Source organism: Capra hircus, chromosome 9 (genome assembly GCF_001704415.2).
Source record: "Capra hircus breed San Clemente chromosome 9, ASM170441v1, whole genome shotgun sequence".
Taxonomy (NCBI): domain Eukaryota; kingdom Metazoa; phylum Chordata; class Mammalia; order Artiodactyla; family Bovidae; genus Capra; species Capra hircus.
In genome coordinates this window covers 68448648-68471290 of record NC_030816.1, presented here as the reverse complement: position 1 = coordinate 68471290, position 22643 = coordinate 68448648, and the positions used below count along the sequence as shown (strand labels likewise).

The following is a 22643-nucleotide window of genomic DNA, read 5'->3' as shown; positions in this document are numbered from 1 at the left end:
TCCCTTTGTTGAAGAGTTACTGTTTTTACCCTTTAAATGAAGAAGTAATTTGTAGGGAGATAGATGCTTGAAAACCATGTAGACTATGGAAATATCCTGTTTTTCAATTTTTACTCACTAGGTAAAGGTGTAGGAGTTTATGCATTAAAGCAGAAGCTTAGGAGTCACTGGGAACATTCTGGGAGGAGGAAAATATGTCATCTGATGACGTTGTTGTTTAGTTGCTAAGTTGTATCCGACTCTTTTGAGACACTGTGAATTGAAGCCTGCCAGTCTCCTCTGTCTGTGGGATTTCCTAGGCAAGAATACTGGAGTGGGTTGCCATTTCCCATTTCAGGGGATCTTCCCTACCCAGAAACCAAACTCACATCTCCTGCATTGGCAGGTGGATTCTTTACCATTGAGCCACCTGGGAAGCACATGTAATTATTGGTGAAGTTCAAGGACTGAGAGTTCAAGGGATCAGACTGCCAATTCTGAAAAGGAAAATTTTAAATAAGATGGACAATAAAGAATATGATGAAGCAGTTATGCAGTTAATGCAACGGCAGTTCATTGTTGTAATTTTTAAGTGTTTTTTAAAAGTTTTAATGAAAAGTATATGATAGATTTAAAGTGAAATAAATATATGGGCCCCCAGTTCAGTCTTTTGATGTTCAGTAAGTCTCCTCTTTTAATCCTCTTCCTTTATGGATCTCTGAGTCTGCATCTTTCTCAGTACAGTTTATCCGGTTATTATCCAGATAATAAATAACTTTCTGGTTTCCTCTAGGGTGGAGATGGCATGTTTTTCTGACTACAGAGGGACCGGTCACCCCGTTGCTCTGTATGCAAAGTAAAAACATTCAACCAACACTTTCCTGACAGCCTCATATCTTGACTTATTCTCTGACATTGCTGTGTGTCCAGTCCCTGGGGGGCCCGTCTCCATTCCTAAGTCTGTTATTGCTGTTGCATTTGCTTTTGGTCTTTCAAAATCCATTGAACTCTCTCCAAGACAGCTCATGTCTCTCCTCTGATGTCCTTGTTTTTGAGGAGGTCTGGAAAAGAGATAAGATAAATAGATAGAGCCATCATCCCCATATACTTTAAAATTATGGCTAGTACTCATAAATTATGAAAAGCCTCTACCACCTTCCCTATTTGTTGTGTCATCTTGCTTATTGCTGTTGAATTTTATGATGAAATTTTAATTAAAGAGAAAAACAGAATAACTATCAATATTTGGTATTTGTATACTGCTTTTATTTCTTTGCTCCAAAGGCCAGCCTTTGGTCAGTCTTTGTCAGCTTACTTTTTTTTCATGCCACATGAAACAGGAATGAAAATTGATGCCATTGATTCTACTTTAAATCATTTCTGACCAGTTCTGGTTGTTTATTAATAAAAGGTGAAAGTTTGGGGTTGTGTCTTCATTTGATGTTGTATTTTCATTTCATTTTAAGTAGGAAAATTGAATATCCACATTTTGTATAACTTGAATTACATCAGTACATTTTTCTATAGAAAGCACATAGCTGCTTAAGTTAGTAAGGCATCCTTACTAACTTCTTTGAGAGCCACAAGTGGCCATATTCTTCCATCTCATGTACCGTCTTGGTTTTTGATATGTAACCAAGAACCAAGATTATTTTGTTGCTCTGTCCAACATGTATGTAACACAAAATCTTTGCCACATAATAAAAAAAATACTGACATTTATCAGACATTGCCTTGTGAGCTTACTATGCTCATCAATTACCAGTCAGTTGAAGAAAGAAATGGACATTAGTCAGTGTTGCTTTGGGAAATATAAAAAGATGTTCTCATGGAGGCCTGTTTGAGGAAGTGATACCTGGTTGGAGAAGTCATTGCAAATATCGACAAGAGTAGGGAAGGGGGAAGAAATCCCATGAGCCAAGAATTACAGTCTCTCAAAAAAGAGAAGTGACTTGAAGGTTGAGAGGGATTAGCATATGGCCAGTGAGAGGTTGTCTGTCCAGAAGCCATGGGCCTCAGAAGAATTATGTTTATATGGATTTGAGGGTTATATTTCATTTAGAGAAAATTAAATCTAGCAGCACCTATTGAATATTTGTTAAGTTGAATTTACTAGAAAATTGTTATGATTTAAATATTAAACATAATGCAAACTGTGTAATGAAAGAACACTGGATTCGGAGTCAGAGGATTTGAGTTTCATCTCTGTCGTTTAAATCCTCCAGGTGAGAAAATGAATTGATAAAGTACAAGGCAGTACTAATGAAAAAGTCAACAAAAGCAGAAGGTGATTTAAATTCAAACTGCTATGGATGAAGAGAAAAATAGTCTCCTATAATTTCTTTTCTCCCCATTCCATTCAAGGAAGAATAGGAACATTTCCTTTAAACTTTTCTGAGTTCAATGTACACCTATAACAAAATCCAGCTATTTTAAGTGTATCATTTGGGGAGGTATGATATATACATATATAGAAACACACACACACACACACACACATATATATATATACACAGGTAATAGTCTCACTGATCAAGATATAGCACATTCCTATCCCACAAAGTTCCTTCATGTTCCTCCTCCATCCATTCTGGGAAAGCATTGGTATGCTTTTTGTCACTCTGTTAGACTTTCTACCTAAAATTTCACATAAATGGAATCACATAGTATATATATCTTTTATATATATAGCTTCTTTTACTCAGCATAATGCTTTTTAGATTTACTTATGAGGTGATCATCTGTTTGCTCATTTTCCTACTGACATTGGGGTTTTCAGTTTGGGGCTAACACGGATTTTGGGTATAAGTCTGTGTAGACATATTATTAATTCTCTTGGATAAATACCTAGGAATAGGATTGCAGGGTCAAGTAGCAAATGCATGTTTAACGTTAAATGAAACTCAAAACAGTTTTCCAGAGTGGTTGTACCATTTTATATTCCCACCAACAATGTCTGAGAATTCTAGTTTTCTCCCTTATTGGCAACACTTGATATTGTTAGTCTTCTAAGCTTTAGCCATTCCAGTTGGTATGTATGATATTTTACTATGGCTTTAATTTGCATTAGTCATGGAGGAAATGATGTCAAGTGTCATTTATGTGCTTATTGGCCATTCGTATATCTTCTTTGGTGAAGTGTGTTTTTAAGTCTGGAGCTAGTGATAAAAACGCACCTGCCAATGCAGGGGACATAAGAGAGACAGTTTTGATCCCTGGGTTGGGAAGATCCCCTGGAGGAGGGCATGGCAACCCACTCCAGTATTCTTGCCCAGAGAATCCCATGAACAGAGGAGCTCCCAGAGGGTTGCAAAGAGTCGGACGTGACTAAAGCGACTGCGTGCATGCATGCATGCCCAGTTTTATTACATTGTTTGTCTTTGTACTGTATGAGTTCTTCAAATACTCTAAGTTGTATACGATGTTAAGTGTAAGTTTTTTTCTCCATACAGATAACCAGTTCCCATACCATTTCTCTTTTTCCAGTGGAATTATGTTGTATCTCTGTCCAAAATCGATAGATCATATATGTATATGTCTATTTCTGGACTCAGCGTATGGTTCCATTTATCCTTATGCCATCCAGACTTAATTATTGTAGCTTTGTAGTAGGCCTTGCTTTTTCATTTTCATTCTTGTGGGTTCATTCCCATGTAAAGTTTAAAGTCAGCTTGTCAATTTCCACAACAAAGGTACTGTGATTTGGCATATTATAAGAGGGTTGAAAGATGAATTCTCAAAATATATATCTATATCCTAATCCTGGAAGCTGTGAATGTGACTTTATTTGGGGGAAAAATAGGAGGGTGTCTTTGTAGATGTAATAATTTAAAGATCTTGAGATGAAGAGAGATCATCCTGGCTTATTCATGTTCATCCTACATCCAATGATAAGTATTCTTATAAGATAGACACACACGGGAAAAAACACGGGACGCTCACAGAGGAAAAGGCAATGTGAAAATAGATGCACAGACTGGAGTGATGTGGCCAGAAGCCAAGGAAGCCAGAGAATGCCAGCAGCTACCGAAAGCTGGAAGAGGCGAGAGATGGATTCACATCTAGAGCCACTAGAGGGAGTGAAGCCTCGCTGACACCTTGATTTCGGACTTCTGGCCTCGAGCACTGTGAGAGAACACATTTCTCATTTTAGCCACAAATTTGTGATAGTTAGTTTATTGTAGCACCCATAGGAAACAAATACATCTATTATCAGGTTGAAGAAGTTCCTTTTTCTGAGCTTTTTTTTTTTTTTTTGCCCCACAAGAATGGGTTTTGGATTTTTTCAAATACCTTTTCTGCATCAATTGAAAAATATTTTTTTCCTGCTATTTTGTTACTGTGGTCATGATCTATATAAACTCTCTGCTCTCATGATATTAATTGTAGTATGATCAAAGCTGTTACTCAAGTAACACCTATTTGTGAAAGTGTTGGGTATTGACACATTGTTTCGAACTGTAAATATGTCAGCATGGATCTTCTAGCTTTATGTTTGCTAAAGACATTTTAGGAAGTCATTGAAGAATCAGAATAAAACTGTATCTCAAAATACTTAGAGACAAATGATAATTTTAAGATTTATCCTGAATAAGTTCTCTATAAAAGGGACCACACTGGTGACACACTGGTTCAGTCTGGCCTTGAGATAAATTTAGTTAGCTTCCATAATGCTTCCAAAATTAAGGAATTTGATGTTGAAACACTATATATCATGGCTGAAAATGGCATACATTTGGCAATGCTGGCCTGAGCTGGTATAAGCTTTGTATAAGCATCTGCCCCTTATATTAAAAAAAATGTTCTTTTTACTTTAACATAGTCTTGCTCTTTTTTGTTTTAAACTCCGTATCGATTTGAGTTTACAGCCTTTGCTCTAGAACTTTTGGGGCACATTGTAATGCCAAGGCATGTGTCATTCAGGGAAAACCTAGAGAAAAGGAGGGCATCACAGTTGCCAGCTCACAATATTCATGTTCAAAGAGAACTTTGTGGAAATAACCAAAAGAGAAAAAAGGATTTTTCATATATTTCATTACTAACAAGAGAGAGAAGCTGATTGACTGGCTTAGGGATAAAGAAGGGACAAAGAAGCACTAAAATAAATGAATAAAAACCCTAGACCACACAAAGAAAAGAAAGCAAAAAACAAAACAAAATCCCTCAACTACAGCAACCAAAGAAAGAAATACAACCTTGTGATGTAAAATGTGAGAAGTGATGGCAAAGCAAAGATACCAAATACTTTGTGATAGATGTGTGGTGTATATCCTTCCACTCTCCTGCAAGACATACTGAGGAAAAAGATGATCAAAGTCTGAGAATTTTCACAGACATCCTCCAACTGGGAAAGTGGCGTCCTTGTGACACATCAGGGAAACTTTACAAACCACTGTTGGGTCTTGCCCAAAGCAAGAAAGTTTGCCACCCTCTGGAGTACTGTGCTGAATCAGGCAAATGAATTGATGCTTATAGACATGGAGTATTCCCTTGAGTGGCTTGAAAATGGGCTGGTGAGGACTTAAAGGAGCCTCAGAAGTGATGGCTGACTTTCCCACAGAAGGCTCTGTATTCACCGTCCATCTGAGTTCCTCAGTCCCCTTTCTTCCTGAAACCCTCAAGTCCCAGAAAGGATGGACAGAAATAACATTCAGCCCTGAAACTGAAGCTCTGGATAGGGAAGACAAACACATCTCAGGTGAAGAGGAAAGTGCACTGGGAATTCACTCTGTTTGTTAGTGCAAACACAAGGTCTGATGTTAACTTTTAAGGATAAGCAAGATAAAAGATATGACATAGCTGTTATGTAAACATGTTATAAATGGGAAGCAAGGGAAACTGTGTAGATGAAGAAGCAAGACTGGAAGAAAAAACAACCAAGGAACAGACATTTATACTCCTTACATATGTTTGACTCACCAGAGAAAGAGTATGATTCCACAAAGTAGCTCAAGGATAAGACAAGAATGTGATGAAAAAGGAAATTGCATAGCTAAGAAAATCAATTTTTCAAAAGAACATGATTTTAAAATCCAATAAGCTAGAAAAACCAAAGACCAGAATTGTTTAGAGAATCAGAATGAATGCAAATCAAAAGATGGATATAGAAAATAAAAATCAAATATAAGACTAACGGGTGACTCTGAAGTAGAAAAGGCCAATGAATGAAAGATAAATTTATTCAGATCTATAATATGAATGGGATACTACACTAAGAAGAATGCATAAGTTGAAAGATCATACTATCTACTGGGGGAAAATTGATACAGAAAAATTGACACTAAGATATAGCCCAATTAAGGATATACAGCTGCTTTAATGATAAAGAATTCTTTTCTTTATCCAAGCAGAAAAATCAAATCACTTCCCAGGGAAAATCACACAGGATTCAGCTCTCTCCACAGAAATCTATAATGTCAAAAATCAGTGAAGTATTTTCTCTTCAACCACCCTCTGTTTTTTTCAGTCTTTTAACTTTATTGAGGCTTTCAATAGTTAAGTCTCTTGGTAAATGTCACACTGCACTTGAGAATATGTGAATTATTTTCAAATATCTTTTGATATTGATTTCTAACATGATTCCACAGTGATAAGAGAACAGACTCTGTATGATTTCAATATCTTTAAACAGTGAGATTTTTGTACCTTGTTTTCTGTTCCTGGATATGTTCGAGTGTCTTCTGGTTTATAGTCTGTGCAAATAGAATTTATATCTTGCTGCTGTGTGAAAATTATATAAATCTTAATTATGTTGAATTGGCTCATAGTGCTTTTCAGGTCTACTATATCCTCCTACTTTTCTATCCATTCTATTAATTTTTGAGAGTTTGATATTAAAACTCTAACTAAAAATCTTAATTTATCTACTTAAAAATGATGATAATATATTGTAGAACTATATGTAACTTTGTTCCTGTATTTTCCAAGTCCTCTATGAATGTGTTATCATACTTTCCTAATTAAAAAAATCAATGAAGAAATTGCTTTCTTTTTCTGTTAGGTTTTGAAGAGAGGTGTGAATCCAAAATATTTACCCACTCCGAGTTTTTGGTTTGTTTGTTTAATGTGTAGAGATAAACAGATAAAACATTACTCTATAAGTGCTCCTTAAGAAAACAGCTTGAAAAAAGAGAGCAGTCCCTCAAGAAATAAAATATTTCAGGAACGGATATGTTAGGATGAACACTGAATTCATTTAAATATAGAATTAAGAGTGAACATCTGGGAGAAGAAGATGGTAGAGCACTTGTAAATGTGCTGAGTGCTCAAAGCTGAAAGTAATACAAGCGATGGAAATCCGGAGACTGCGGAGAAGATGGATAGACGTAGACGATGTTGTTAACATATTTCAGAGCTACGAGAGAGTCTGAAATACCTAGTGAACTGCCTCTCTAAGTCGTTTTACTTAATGCTTATAGGCCTCTTTTAGCAATGTGTATCTTGCAGGGAAGAAAGCAACCGCTGGAGGTTTGCTTGTTTCTCCAGTCCAAAGACCATTTTAAAATGACTTCAAGCACACCCAGTATGATTCCATAACTGTAAAATAATTTCCTTCTAATCTTTTCTGTGCCTTAGTTGTCTCCAGCTGTGAGACCGGGAGGAGGAGTATTTCTCTGCCGGGAGGGGGTCGTGAGGACTCCGTGTGTTTACCTGTGAAGTGCTTAGCACACTGCCTGACTCAGGACGAGTGGGCACAGTTAGGCTGCCATGATTTCCACGCGGCACGGAGAGAGGAGGTAAGTTTGGCCTATGGCAGTATTCTCCTAGCATCTGTCGTGTTTCTCATTTCTGATTTGGCTCCGGGCGGTTCATCCTGGGGGTAACTTGAGTGAACCATCCCCGCTACGGTATGGGGCTCCAGGCTGGTTCGGGTCTACCTGCGCCAGCTCTGCACCTGGACGACCTTGGCTTAGCCCCATACAGATGACTCCATCGGCCAGGCGTCTGGGCGCCGGTCCTCTTCCTCCGCCCAGGCCGCCGACCCCCTGGCTCCCCAGCGGGGCCTCCTCCTGCCACGTGACGCCCCCGCCAGGGGCCCCAGCGCCCTCCCCGCGGCCGCGCCGTTCCGGCTCCCGGGCTCCGCCTGTGCGCGGCCTCCTCGGCGCAGCCATCCTCGCGTCCGCCGAGGGCGGCAAAAGCCCACGGCATCTGCCATTTGTCATTCAGCCCGTCGGTACCGCCCCACGCCTTGATTTAAGCCCGTGTGGGGCGGATTCTGGCCTCACTCTCCTGGAGAGCGGACAGACAGACGGGCGGACGGGGCGGCTCTCCTTGCAGCCGCTCGGACCGCGGGGCCTTGGCGCACGGGGCGCTTCCCTGGGTCGCCGTCATGGCCGCGGAGGCGGCACGCCCGAGCTGCCGCGCTTGAGTTCCGGGGGGCTCCGGACCCTGCAGGGTAGGTGGTGGGGAGGCTCGCAGCCGCGCTCGAGGCGAGTTGAGAGGGGGAACCGAGGGGCAGCGGCCGGCCTGGGGCTGCGGGGCGGCAACCTTGCCGCGGAACGGGCACCGCGCTGGGCTCCGTGCCGCGCTCCAGAGGGTGTGCCGGTGCCGCCGCGCCGCGTACGTGAGGGGGTCCGGGCTCCTCGGGACCCGGCGTGAAACTCTTGACAAATTGTCTCCGGGCAAGCCAGCTCGGCTCCGAGAAAGAATTCTTTTCCGCCTCGGCTGTTCTTCATGCCACTTTTTGAAACACTCGCGTGTAGTTGATTTGCGGTAAATAGACTCGGTTTTTGAAACCTGGTACTCTAACCTTGCTAAAAGGCCGGGGTGGGGTGGGGTTGGTGGGGGGGGGGTGGCAGGGGGAGAAAGTCTTTTCAAAGTAATAATGTGACTAAACATGAAATGTTTGCGTTTACATCCATGATGGAAAATGTGATTCGATTCATGCAAAATTTAGACCTGTGGACCCTATCAGGTAGGCACCGAAGACGATTCTAAAATGCGGGCTCTTGAAAATTTCCTAGATGATTAGGATAACTGATAATGCAACTTTGGTTATTTATGCTCAGCATCAAACTTTCAGGGTAGTGCTGGGGATTTTTACTTCTTAATAAATATACTCCTATAATTTTGATTCCTTTTTTTTCTTCTTCTTCAACAAATGTGTTACTTTTATGTTTTAGGAAACCAATAAAAATTAAAAATAGAAACACTCAGCTTAGGTCCTCCTTCTTCCAGGAATCCTTCTCTAACCCCTCCCTCCCCAGGCAGGATCGGAGGCCCCTCCTGTGAGCTTTCTGGGGCCTCACTAAGGTCCTGGTCCCTATGTCCTCCCTCTACCCCCCTCGCGTATATTAACCCATCAGTCTCGCTCGGAGCCCAGTGACTACTTAGCACATGGTAAGTGATTAATACTGTTTAACGACCAAAGGAAAAGATAAAACGAGCTGATGTTTCACAGTTTTAGCCCTGAAATTATAGAGTGGTAAATTAGATAAGAACGTTTACTTAAAGTTAAGGATCTGGAAAAGTTGACAACGTCCGATGTCCGGACTACACGTCCCAGCAGTTCCACTCCTAGGTATTTATCCTGTAGCCGTGATGTTTTTACAGGATTGAAACCCGTTTAGTGGGTCATGAAAACAATTAAGTGGCGAGTGATCAGAATTGGTAAAACGCGAACTAACAGAGAATAGAAAATCATCAGAATGTGTCTCAGGTCATAGGGTATTTGCTTCATGAAACTTTTTTTTTCTTCTCTCAGTTTTATACACACACAGATGTGTGTCATGATGTAAAACGTCATTCCTTAGGATGAGTCATGGTCGAAAAAGTTTGAAAGCCACTGCCCTAGATAAATTTTCATACATATACACAAGCAGACGTGTACAAGAAGTTTGGCTATGGTGTTGTTTGTAAAACTCAGAAGCTTGGAAGCAACCTCCATGTCCATCTGAAGGAGGAAGATAAATTATACTCCAGTCCTAAAATGGAGCCCACCCAGTACAGTGGTGAATAAAGTAGTTTTGTGTGTTAATACAAATGCATCTTAATAACGTTGAGAAAAAAAAAAAAAAACGTTGCTGAAGAAGACTGTATGATATCATCTATATGAAATTCAGAACGTGATGAAATAAAGGTGTGGTTTAGGGGTACATATGTAGACATTAAAAACTATAGAAAAATTGTAAAGCAATTAATGCCATAAAATCAAGTTAGTGGTCATCTCTTAGGGGTGAATATGAAGGAACACACTGTGAGGTTTTGGCCGGGGGCAGGTTTTGAGACGCTGAAAATGCTAAATCTCCTGACCTCGGCAGTAGTTACATGGGTGTTTACTTTATAACTCTTTGTTAAATGCTACATATGTCTGTATGTTAAATTTTTCTGAAAGTATATTCGAACATGGGCTTCACAAAATGAAGAAACCTGAAGCTTCCCAGCTTTCCTTTAAAGAAGTCCTGACCAGAGAGAGGTACTTAGGGAATTTAAAGAATATTAATAATATTTTATTTCATAAACTCTGTGGATACATCAGTGTTCATTGAATTCTTTATATGTTTTATATCTTTAATAATTTGTTAATATTTAGAAGAAAATAAAAATCATTCACAGATAGTACTGTGAACATTTTAGTGTGCTTGCTTTCTAGAAAGCAACTTTTATGTATTTTTACAAAATTGAAGTTATAGTTTATATAATAATGTAAGCTAAAATCAAATTCTTTATACAAAAAAATTGAATACTGAAAAGTATATGAAAATGTAACATCTTCTACAAGGAGTTTAAAATGCTAACATGCTGTTTGTTATATTTACTTCAACAATTTCAGTTCCTCAGTCACTCTAGGCCACATTTCAAGTGCTCAGTAACTACATGTGACTAGTGGCTCTTATATTTTATTATGCTGTATTACTTTATATTAAGCTGTATTGTATAACAGAACATTTCCATTACTGCAGAAATTTCTGTTGGAAAACAGTTCAAGATACAGGCCCTTCGGTTGCATAAACTGCAGGCAATTTCTTCTTTGTGCTTTTGTCTTAAGATATTCTTTATTATTAAGGAAATACATGTTGAAAATTTTTTCTAAAAGTTTTAAAGTTTGCATTTTTCACATTTCTTTAATTTATCTGATAAATATATGTATACATAAATGAACATATTTATTTGTTTGCTTTTTCCCATGCACAGTACCAATGGTTTGCAGTGCCACCTCTCTCATATACATATTTCCAGAAATACTTGGGCTCATTTCTGGATTCTCTGGTCATTTATTTGTCTCTTCCTGCAAAGACTACAGATTTTTTTCCTTACTTTTGTCTTATGTATAGTATATTTTTCAGTTCTAAGAATTAAAAACGTTTTTCATTATGATTTTTTTTTCTTTTTCCTATGAGATTTTTGAAGTATTTTCAATTTTCAAATGTGGAAAGTTTTATGAGTTATCCTTTTGTTATTGATTTTTTTTTTAAAGCTTGCAGTGTAGTCAGCAATTTAGGGTTCTGTGCTACCAGTTCTTTGAAATTTAAGAATTGCTTTGTGGCCTCACGGTTAGTTTTTCAACTGCTCCTTGAATAATTGAGAAGAATATATATTCACAGACTTTTGGGGCAAGGTAGGTATATAAGTAAATGAACACACACGTATATATGTCTTAGGTCAGGCATAAAAATTGTAATGTTCACATCTTTTTTAACCTTGCTAATTTTTGGTTTGTTTAATTGCTGAGATTGGTATAATAAAAATGTCACAATAAAATAATGAATTTTCTCAGTTTCCTTTAGCAGTTCTGTCAACTTTGCTTTATAAAAGTTGAAGGTACATACACGTTACGTGCATACAAGAAGAGTGCGTACTGCTTTTTATTCTCTGTGTATTAGATCTTTTGTCATCCTGTAGTGGTGTTCTATGCCTCCTCACCCAAATGCCTGTTACCTTAAGATCCATTTTGTTTTATAATATCCTAGTCACACCTCTCTCTTGGTTAGCATTTGTTTAGCATATCTCTTTCACAGGTAAAACCTGATAGTTTTCTCTAGTCCACTCTAATAGTCTGTCCTTTAACTGGATCTTCAGTCCAATTGAATTTAATGTAGTAACTGATGCACTTAAGATTGAAGTTAGCATTATCTTTTATGGTTGTTTTTGTCCTATCTTTTTTTTTTTTTCCTTTTCTTTGTTCCCTTTTGGATTTTTTCTTACTCCATTTTCTTCCCTCTCCACTAGTATGAAAATCACATATTTTATTTATTTTACTGGTGTCATTAAAAATTTTAGTGTACCAACTTAATCTGAAGTTTATCAATTTTTTTCCTTTTACAAATGAATCAAGAAGCATAAGTTGCCTTGATAACCATTTAGTCTCCCAGCTTAAATGTTGTCTTCCAGAGTTTAGTTCCGTCTTGATTTCTTTTCTCCTATGAATGTGGCATTACTGTTTTTGTTTTTCATGTTTTGTCATTCCTTCTTGCACCTCAGATCTTTCTCTTCTTAAAACATATATTTTAGAAGCTTGTTTATTAAGGGATAGTTGATGGCAAACTTTATCTGAAAATGGCTTTATTTTGCATTCATTTTTGAATGATAGTTTTGTTAGGCATCTGTTTCCCGGCCAGCAATATCTTTCTCAGCCCTTTGAAGGTGACATTCCAGTGACTTCTACTTTCAGTGTTACAGTTAGTTCAAATAACTGTTATTTGTTGGTAATTTGTTTGTTTTGGCTGATTTTAAGATCTCTTTTGTTCTCTACAGCTTCGTGACAGAACGTGTCTCGGTGTGGACATTTCATTGATCCTGGATTTATTGTGTTCCTGTCTCTAAGGTTTGTTTTTCATCACTTCTTAAAAGTTTTACCTTTTATGTCTTTCAGTATTGCTTTTCCTCCATTTTTCCCCATTCTTTCCTTTAAGAACTCTGATTAGACTTCTGTTAGACTTTGTCACTCTGTCGTCCATCTCGTTTAACATACCTTTTATATATTATACATTTTTATTCATCTTGAATTCTAAATAATTTCTTCAGATCTGTATTCTGAACTTTGTCTAAATTTTTTTTTTCTTCTTCAAATTGAGCTGTAATTTACAAACAATAAAGACATAAGAATAAAGTGTATGGCTTGCATGTAAAAGTTGCAAGGGGCGACAAACTATGAGCTAGCTCCAACCCATAATATATTTTCATATATGAGATTTTATTGAACATAGCCATGTCCATTGAGCAGAGTTGGGTAGTTATAACAGAGACCATATGGCCCACAAAGCCTAACCTATATTTTATATGATCCTTTGCAGAGAAAGTTTGGTGATGCCTCTTCTATAATATTGCATACACTACAATTTATTTACCTTTTTTCCTGTTGATAAGCATAAGAGTTGTTTTCAGATTTCAACCATTATAAATAAAATTGCCATAGATGTTCTTAAAACTGCCATTGGTGAATATATATACTCTTATCCCTTGGATATGTACCAGGGAGCTGAATTGATGGTCTTTGGGTAAGTTGGTTGCATTTCCATGAATAATAATGTTGAACATCCTTTTACATCTTTTTTGGCCATTCCAATTTCTTTTATGAAGTGTCTATTTAGGTCTTTTGCCCACTTATTTTAATTAGGTTATCTTTTGTTAGTGATTTTTAACTCCTTATGTGTTTTGAATAGGAAACCTTAATCAGGTACATGTTTGCATATATTTTCTACCTCTCTTATCCCTTTAATAGTGCCTTTGGATGAGCAGATCTGTTTTTTTGAAGTCCAATGTATCAATGTTTTTTGGGGGGTGGGAGGGTAGAAAGGGTAGAAGGTGCTTTTTTGTATCCTGTCCACAGAATTTTCTTCCACCTTCATTGCTGCCCTCCATCAAGATCCTGAAGACATTCACTTATTGTTTCCTCTAGAAGCTTTATACTTTTAGTCCTCACTTTTGGGTCTTGCTAAATTCACTTTTCAGTTCTGGTAGTTTGTAGATCCTTTCTATCCCCCTTATTTCTTGGCTCTGCCACACAGCATGCAGAATCTTAATGCCCGGACCAGGGATAGAATCCATGCTCCCTGCAGCGAAAGCCCAGAGTCTTAACACTGGACCTCAAGGGAAGTCCTAGTTTGTAGATTGTTGCAAATTTTCTAAATGTACCATCATGTCATCTATATAAAAAGTTTAAATTTTTCTTTCTAATCTCTGTTCCTTTTTTTTTTTCTTGCCTTATTGCACTGGCTAGAAACCTTGGAACAGACTTTAACAAAAGTGTTAGAAATGGACATCCTTGCGTTTTCCTAATCCTAGAGGAGAGTATCTCTTTTTTAAGGATGATGTTTACTGGACATTCTCTTGTAGATACTCTTTACCAAAGTAAGAAACTTATTATTTCTAGTTTACTGAAATTTGTTTTCACAAAGGTGTATCAAAATTTTAAAACCCTTTTTATTATGAAATAATTTTAGATTTACAGAAAAGTTGCAAAAATAGTATAAAGTGTTCTTGTATATTTGTCACCTAACTTCCTCTAATGTTAACAGATTACATAGCCATGATGCATTTACCAAAATTAAGCATTTAATGTTGGCACAATACTATTAACTATAGACATTATTCACATTTCTCCAGTTTTTCCACCAATCTGTTCCAGGATATAATCCATATACCACATTAACAGGATATAATCCGTATACCACATTACATTTAGTTGCCATGTCTCCCTAATCTACTCTGATCCATGATAGGTTTTGAGTCTTTTCTTGTTTTTCATTACCTTGCCATTTTTGAAGAGTACTGGTCAAGTATTTTATACAGGGTTCATCAGTTTGGGTTTGTCTGATGTTTTCTCACAATTAGGCTGAGGTTATGGACTTCAAAAGAAGCATACCAAAGAAATATTGTATCCTTATTGCATCATATCTGAGGGCACATGATACCGATATCAACACGTTAACCTTGATCACATAGTTTAAGTAGCATCTCCCAGGCTTCTCCATTGTAACATTTCTATTTTTCATTTTTTGCACTCTTTCTGTTAGAAGCAATTTAACATTCAAGGTAAAGAGAGGGAAAAATATCGAATGACTTGTGAGTATATATTAAAACTACCATAATATATTGAGGGATTCGTTTTGAGATTGTGTAAATGCCCTGTTTCTCCTTAAAAGTTTTGTCCACTGTTTTAGTATTTAACTGACCTTGCCTGTAGCAGTTATTATTGTAGTAGTCTAGTGGTGGTTTTCCATTTCTTTTATTCTTTCTATTTTTATTGGAATTCTGACTCAGGAGCCAGACTGCCTGAGTTCAGCTCCTAGTTCTTCCCTTCCTTTGCTGTACAGTTTAATATTGAACGATTATTTACCCTCCCTCCATATTGAGAGTTTCCTTCCCTATCATGTGTAATAACCACTGGGATCATTCCCTTGGGATTTTCTTTCAGTACATCCCAGGACTTCAGGAAAAAAAACAGGTTCTTGACTTCTTAACCTGACAGTGGTCATTTATTTAGTTCTAGGTTGCTTTTCTAGCCTTATAGTCTTCCTCCTCAGAATTAGACCAGTGACACAACTGATATTAACTGCTCATTAAAATCTGAAGTCACTGCACTGTATATGAGGCTATGCTTTATCTTTGTGCAATTTCCTCAGCCTTAAGTGAATTTTCTGAAAAATTTCAGGCTCTGTTCAGAGAACACTCACTCCACAATCCTACTAGCTAGACAGGAACCCTGTAATTTGTAATCCATAGCCCTTGTTAAATTCTTCCCTTTCATCATTAATCTTTATATCTCAATGTCACTTCCAGTTGGTCAGGTTCTTAGAGATAGGGTTCTTGTACCTGCTGTGATACTTACATACAAAGAGCTATTGCTAAATAGCTACCACTGTTAAATACCTACTATAATTGTGCTACAATTTTGCAAAGTAAGTATTATTGTCTCAGTTTTAAATTGTGAAGAAACTCAGTATCAAAGAGATTAAGAAACTTGCCTGACAACAGTATAGTTAGTAAGTGACAAAACTGGTTTGTCTGATTCAAAAGTTATTGCTATTTCTTCTATGTCAGCCCACCTTGGTACTAAAAATAAATAGTTAAGTAAAATTATTAAACAGATGTATTTTCTTTTAATAAAACACAACATTGAAATTGCTTCACTTACATAACAGTATGCTACTTTTTCTGCTGAGGTATGAAATACATGGGTAGGGGAAACGTATAAAGTGTATCAGTCTTAAATATACAGCCTGATGATTTTTAAAAATGTATGTCACCTGTATAATCACTGCATGAAGAGAGACAATATTACATCCATCCAGAAAGAGAAAATTCTCCCACTTCCTAGAAGTAAACTCTTTTGATTTCCATCACTGTAGATTAGTTTTGTCTGTTTTTGAACTTTAGAGGTAACCAAGTAGTATGTACTTCCTCATGAGTGACTTCTTGTTACCATGTAATAGCAACTAAGAAACTCTGAGATCTAACCATCATGAAGGGCAGTCAGCTTGGGGCGCAGAATCTGGGTGATGAGGTCAAATGTTAGCTCTACTTCTTAATAAACTGTCTGATATTGGAAAAGTTTTTATTCTTTCTGAGCCAAAATTCTCTTGTATAAAAGGGATAAAACCACCTATTCTCAGGTTGTTGTGACCAATATAGTATACACTAAGTGGCCTACACAGAACATATTCATAGGTTAAGCAAAGACTTTTTCTCTGTTAAAATGATGAAATGCAATGGGGTATTTCAAGGAATAAATCAAAGATTTAATATAGGGAAGGTGACATGAGGAAGGAAAGAGGTGGGAGTCCCTGGACGATAAAGACCTCAGTCTAATATCCTGTAAAGGGTGCTTTGGGGCAGCCCTGGGCTCTTGCTTATCTCCAGGGGAAGGTAAGTATCTTTACTATCTCAACTTAATAATCTCTCTTGAGCTTCGGTGTCCTGATTTTTTAAATGAGGATAATAAGAATTGGCTTTGGGGACCTTGATAAGGATCCTTTGATAGAGTGTTGGAGATAAGAGCCAAGGGAATAGGTTGGAAAGTGAATGGGAGGTGAGGAAATGGGGATTACCGGTTTTCAATTCTTTTCCATTAAGCTGATTTGAGAAAGTTAGTTTGGAAGCCCAGTGGAACCTAGAAGGCAATGTGAGGTCAGTGAAAATTTTGTTTATTAAATACCAGAGCATGATTGTATGTTGGGGAAAAGCACCTCTAGTAGAAAGGGAGAGGATAGTCATGGAGAGAAAGCTTTGGATGGAGAGCTGGGATTGATCTTTGTGCTAGGAAGGGTAGTTTGTAGATTTAGCATTGGGAAGATAAGATGCTCTATCCAGTAATTTTTCCTTTTCTCTCTCATGAAGCATGATGTAGGGATGTTAGCAGAGAGAGCTGTATCTACAAGTGTGGGAAATGAGATTTCATTTGGAAGGTAGTGGCAAAAGTGGGAAATAATGAGATGTAGGAAGATTCTGGAGTTGTGGAGGCTATGGAACTCAGCTGAGTCTGAATTGACAGAATTACAGTAATGTCACTCTCCCTAGCTGTGAGACCCCACTTCTCCTGCAGTAGCCTTTCCACTGTGTTTGCTGCATTTTTAATATTACCTGAGCACTCTCTAGTTACAGTGAGCTGCCTACTGTGGCTGTCCAAGTTAAGTCAAGACATCCATAATTATTTGGTTAGCTCTCTGATTACCAAGTTGTATAGGGTTTGAGTAGTCTACCCAGCTTTCTCCCCTAGCTCTTGTTTTGGTGTGAGATTTTGTAGAGTGAGGTCTTTCAGAAATGACTAAATTGTCTTCATGTCTATAAAAGGTCATTACAATGGACCAAATGTTTACATCCAGTCAAAATTTATATGTTGAATTTCTTACACCCAGTGTGGGGATATTTGAAGATGGGGCTTTGGGAGGTATTTAGATCACGAGGGGTTGAGCCTTTGTGAGTGGGATTAGTGCCCTTATGAGAAAAGGCCAGAGAACTAGCCAGCTTTTTATTTTTTTTCCTACCAGTATATTGTATAATACATATATATGTACACACACACACACATGTATATTGATTGTGATATAGGAAATGGATATGTTAGGAAAGAAGAACCATTAATCTGTGTTCCTACCTTAAAAAAACTAGACAAAGAACAAACTAAATCTAAAGTAAGCAGAAGAAAAGAATAAGCAGAAAAATCAATAAAATTGAGAATAGGATGTCAATAGAAAAAAAATCAATGACATCAAAATTGGTTTTGTTTGAGAGCTCAGTAAAATTGATGTCTCTAATGAGACTAAGAAGAGGGAGGATACAGATTACTAATATCAGAAATGAAGGGACATCAGATGCCTTGGACATTAAAAGGATAATAAAGGAATACAATGAACTACTTAGTGCCCACAGATTTGATAGCCTAGATGCAATGGATCAACTCTTTAAAGAAAACAGTCTGCCAAAACACAGAAGAAGAAATAGATAATTGAAGATGATTTCTCAATTAAATAATTCAAATAATTACCTTCCAAAGCAGAAAGCACCAGGCTCAGGTGGTTTTACTGGTGAATTCTTCCAAACATTTAAGGAAGAAGTTACGCCAATTCTCTATAATTACTTTCAAAAGATAGAGGGAATATTTTTAAACTCATTCTGTGAGGCTAGCATTACCCTACTACCAAAACCAATAAATAATTACAGTAACATTGTAGGATACAGATTTATTATACAAAAGCCAGTTGCTTTTCTGTATACTAGCAATAGACAAATAGAAATTTGAAATTAAAAACACCTTTGCATCATTTTTACCATGAACCTAAAACTGCTCTAAAAAGGATACTTTAAAATAAATATTAAAATTGTGGAATCTTTGAGTGCAGACCGTACTTTAGCTTACCTTTTACCTTTTGATTTTTGAAATGAGTAGTGTATGTTAAGGTAACAAGGAAAAAACATCTCTCTAGAGAATTTCTTCCTTAAACTGAAACTTATTCTTTAACGCAGAAGGACAGAATTCTTTATTTATGATTTGACATATAACTACATAGTAGATTCAACACATAATGAGTAAAATGATTATTCACAAATAAATGTTATTTTAGTGTTAGGGACAGAGGGAGGTTGTAGGAAAAAAGATAGGTGTGCTTATTTTGAAAGGATGACCTGAGAGAAACTTGTGTTGATGAACTGTTCAGTGTCTTGGCTGTAGAGGGGATCAGTGAGTTCACAGGTGATAAAATTCTATAGAACTAAATACACTACAAATAGGTAAAATGAAACTGGGGAAATCTCAAGAGACCAGTATATAGTATAATACATATATATGTACACACACACACGTGTATATTGATTGTGATATAGTACTTTAGTTTTGTGAAATGTTACCACTGAAGAAGCTGAGTAAAGAACACTTAAGATCTCTCTCAAAACTTCATGTGGAAGGTACAATTTAAAATGTGCACACAACTACTATATAGAACTAATAATTTTTATTTTTGTTTTTAGGTTTTTCCCTGCCTACTCGAGGGAACATAGTCATCATTGGCTTTTGTAAGTTGGTTTTTTAATTTTTTCTGTCCTTCACCTCCAACCTTTTATATTTTCTAATTACATGAAAATTTTTTTCTAGAGAACTTTTAGAGGAAAACTTTTTTTGTATTACTTGGTTCTTATTTTTTAAGGATGGTTTCACTTTTTCTGATACTGTTAGGTTATAATTGTTTTTGAGAAAGCTTGAATTACACATCTTGGGCTAGGGCCATCTGTTTCTTTGGGTGACTTCCTATCAGGGTGATGATTAGCAGGAGCAAAGTGCCTTCCATGGATCTGAGGTTATACATACATCCATCCTGTTGGGCCTCACAGTCTTCACATTGTTGTGGCAGATGGTAAGAGGGGCACAGCACCCCAGGAGAAAGCCATTAATGTGAATGGTTTGACTAATGAGGTATAACAAATTCTATTTCATTTATCTGTGAAAATCTGTCAAATAGAAGAAATGAATGGAGAATTGCAGATAGGGAGAATTTAGCTTTATTCTCATTTTATCATTTGGAGTAGCTATATTTCAGTTCGATAACTTTTTCTCTGTAGCATATTGAAAGAAAAACATGAAGATCTCCTGTTTCGTGGTAGTTTTTTTTTTTTAATTCATTGAAATCTAAACATTTGAAATAGATTTGAATAAATATTTTTAACCTGGGAAATGAATTATTCCCTCTATCACTGAAAACATTTACAGTATTAAATGGCTGATACTCTCTACTTCAGCTAAACTTTCTTCATTAGTTTTCCTTGTCTCAGTATATGGCAACTACATTTCTCCAGTTGCTCACATAGTCTTTATGACACTATCATTACATCGTTTAGTCATCCCCTGTGTCAGGAAATACTGTCAACTCTACCTAAAATATATCCAGAAGATGACTGCTGCTTGCCACGTCTTTCACTACCATACTGGTTCAAGCCTTCGTCTTATTAAAATAGCCTCCTAACTGGCTTCCCTGCTTTTATGCTTTCCCCTTATAATCCATTCTTCAAATGACAGCCAGATAAATTATTTAAAACTCCTAAGTCTGATCATGTTACTTTTCTGCTCCAGTGACTCCAGTGCCTCTCTTCACAGAGGCTTATCAACTTTTACATGATATGGGCCCCCATTACCTCTGATCTAACCCAACCTATCACTGCTTGTCCTCACTCACTGCTTCAGCCACACCAATATTCTTGTTCCTTCATTGGGGTTTTGCAGGTACTTTTCCCACAAATAGCCACATGACTTGCTTCCTTATCTTCAAATCTTCACAAAACTGTCATTGCTTCATCGAGGCCTTCTCTGACTAGCTTAGTTCAAATTACCCCTGTTTCTCCCTGCCTTATACCCCTAGTACTTCCCTTCCCTACAGTACTTTATTTTTCTTAACCACTTTCTTGTATATATTTTACTTGTTGTTCTCCCTTTCACTTGAAGATGAACTCCATGAGGGTGGGCATTTTTGTGTGTTTGGTTTACAAAGATGGGAAAGTGGGATGGGAAAATGGATTGTGTAGTAGTTACTGACTTTGCCCAATACAACCTTCTCTTGTTGCCTCCTGACCACAAAGATAGGTAAGTAAAAAAAAAAAAGGTAATGAAAATGTCAATCATCTGTATATTTCTAAGGATGACTGGGAGAAAAACTAGGTATGAAATTTGTTCTGAGAATATGCTTCACTTTCTTTTCAGTGCTTATTTGGTTAGAAATTCTTTGGTAAAAATGAATAGATCTTGGTAATTTTAGTAAATGATTCCTAATGTCATGTTGTTGCTGAAGATTTAGTGTTCTATCAGTTTAGTTCCATAAGTGCCCTTTTTAAGAGCTGTAAATTAGAGAGCAGACAGCATGGTGGATAGCACAAGTTTTCCAACCAGGCGTAGCCTGGCTTGAATTCTGGCTGTGATTCCAATGAGTATGCTATAAGCAACCTAATGAAGCTTTCTTAGTCACAGTTTGTCTTTTGTAAAATTGCAGTAATAATAATTATGAGGCTTATGAGGATTAATTGAGGTGATAGACCTAGCCATTAGCAGCATTCAGTAACTATTAATTCTTTAATCAAAACCCCAGTGAAGGAACATTCATGTCGATGTATGGCAAAACCAATACAGTATTGTAAAGCAAAATAAAGTTAAAAAGATATTAATATGTATTACTCCTTAAAAAAAATAATTCTTTAATCCAGTATTGCTTGGTATTGTAAGTGTGAGATGCTCATAATAAATTATTTTATAGTATACTTTGTACAGAAGATAATCTTTTATTATTTACATCATTACATATAGTAAATTTTGAAAAATTATATATATTTATGGAAGAGAAGATAACTAGGAGACATGGACTGCTCTATAATATGACCCCAGATAATTTTTTGCACTTTTTTATAATATCTACATTTTAGCAGTGTAAAGAGGATGAAATGAGATAATTTAGATTTGTCAGTACTTCTTTGTAAATATAAAGCACTAATGCAAATGTAAGGAGTTGAAACATGATGTCGGGACAGGAACCGAATTTACTGTCAATTCGGCATAAGACAGCTAACCGTGAGATAAAGGAAACAAATGTTGTACCCGAGGACACAGTGTGAGAGGAGAACCCAAACACAGCTCAGTAGTCACCCTGAATTGAGATGATGGAGCTGGAATTCAGGGGATTGAGGCAGCTAGAATTTTCAGGACAGAGGATGAGAAGAGAGTTACACAAAGAGAGAGTTCTGGCGATCTCTAGCGGGTTCCCCTGGAGCTTTGAGCTAAGTGCTGGTTAGTGCATGCTTAGGAGAGAACTCCCCAGGTCCTGGGAAAAGACTTCCCAAGTACTGCCTCAGTGGTGAGGCAGAACTAATCCTAGACAAAAGGCTGTTCTGTTCCTACCTGAAAAATCTTAAAAGTAAGCCATTAAAGAGGAATCATAAAACTTTTTAAATAAAGGGCCAAATGAAAATACTTTGGGTTTTGCAGGCATATATGACCTCTATTGCAACTACTTAGCTCTGCCATTGTAATGATGAAGCAACAAAAGGCAATATGTAAATGAATGGGGGTGGTTGTATTCTAAAATAAAACTTTATTTACATAAATAGACTGTGAGCCAGATTTGACTTATGGACCATAATTTGTGGACTCCTGGTTTAAAGGATCAAATTGTGGAACTTCCCTGGTGGTCCAGTGATTAAGACTCTGTGCTTCAATTGCAGGGGGCATGGGTTTAATCCCTGGTTAGGCTTAG

General features: G+C 37.1%; 1 protein-coding gene and 1 pseudogene across 5 annotated transcripts in view; one reads left to right on the top strand and one right to left on the bottom strand.

Annotated features, from left to right (window-relative positions):
* Positions 1-8090, bottom strand: part of LOC108636770 — a 33910-nt pseudogene extending 25820 nt beyond the window's left edge.
* PLAGL1 (PLAG1 like zinc finger 1) overlaps positions 8023-22643 on the top strand; it is a 55496-nt gene continuing 40875 nt past the window's right edge. For 3 of the 5 annotated variants that reach the window (XM_018053293.1, XM_018053295.1, XM_018053294.1), the window contains exons 1-3: positions 8030-8374; positions 12673-12742; positions 19384-19428. The gene's annotated coding sequence lies outside the window, so the exon portion shown is untranslated. Of the gene's footprint in view, positions 8375-12672; positions 12743-19383; positions 19429-22643 lie in introns of all 5 variants that reach the window. The other 2 variants (XM_018053289.1, XM_018053296.1) reach the window with 2 other exon arrangements.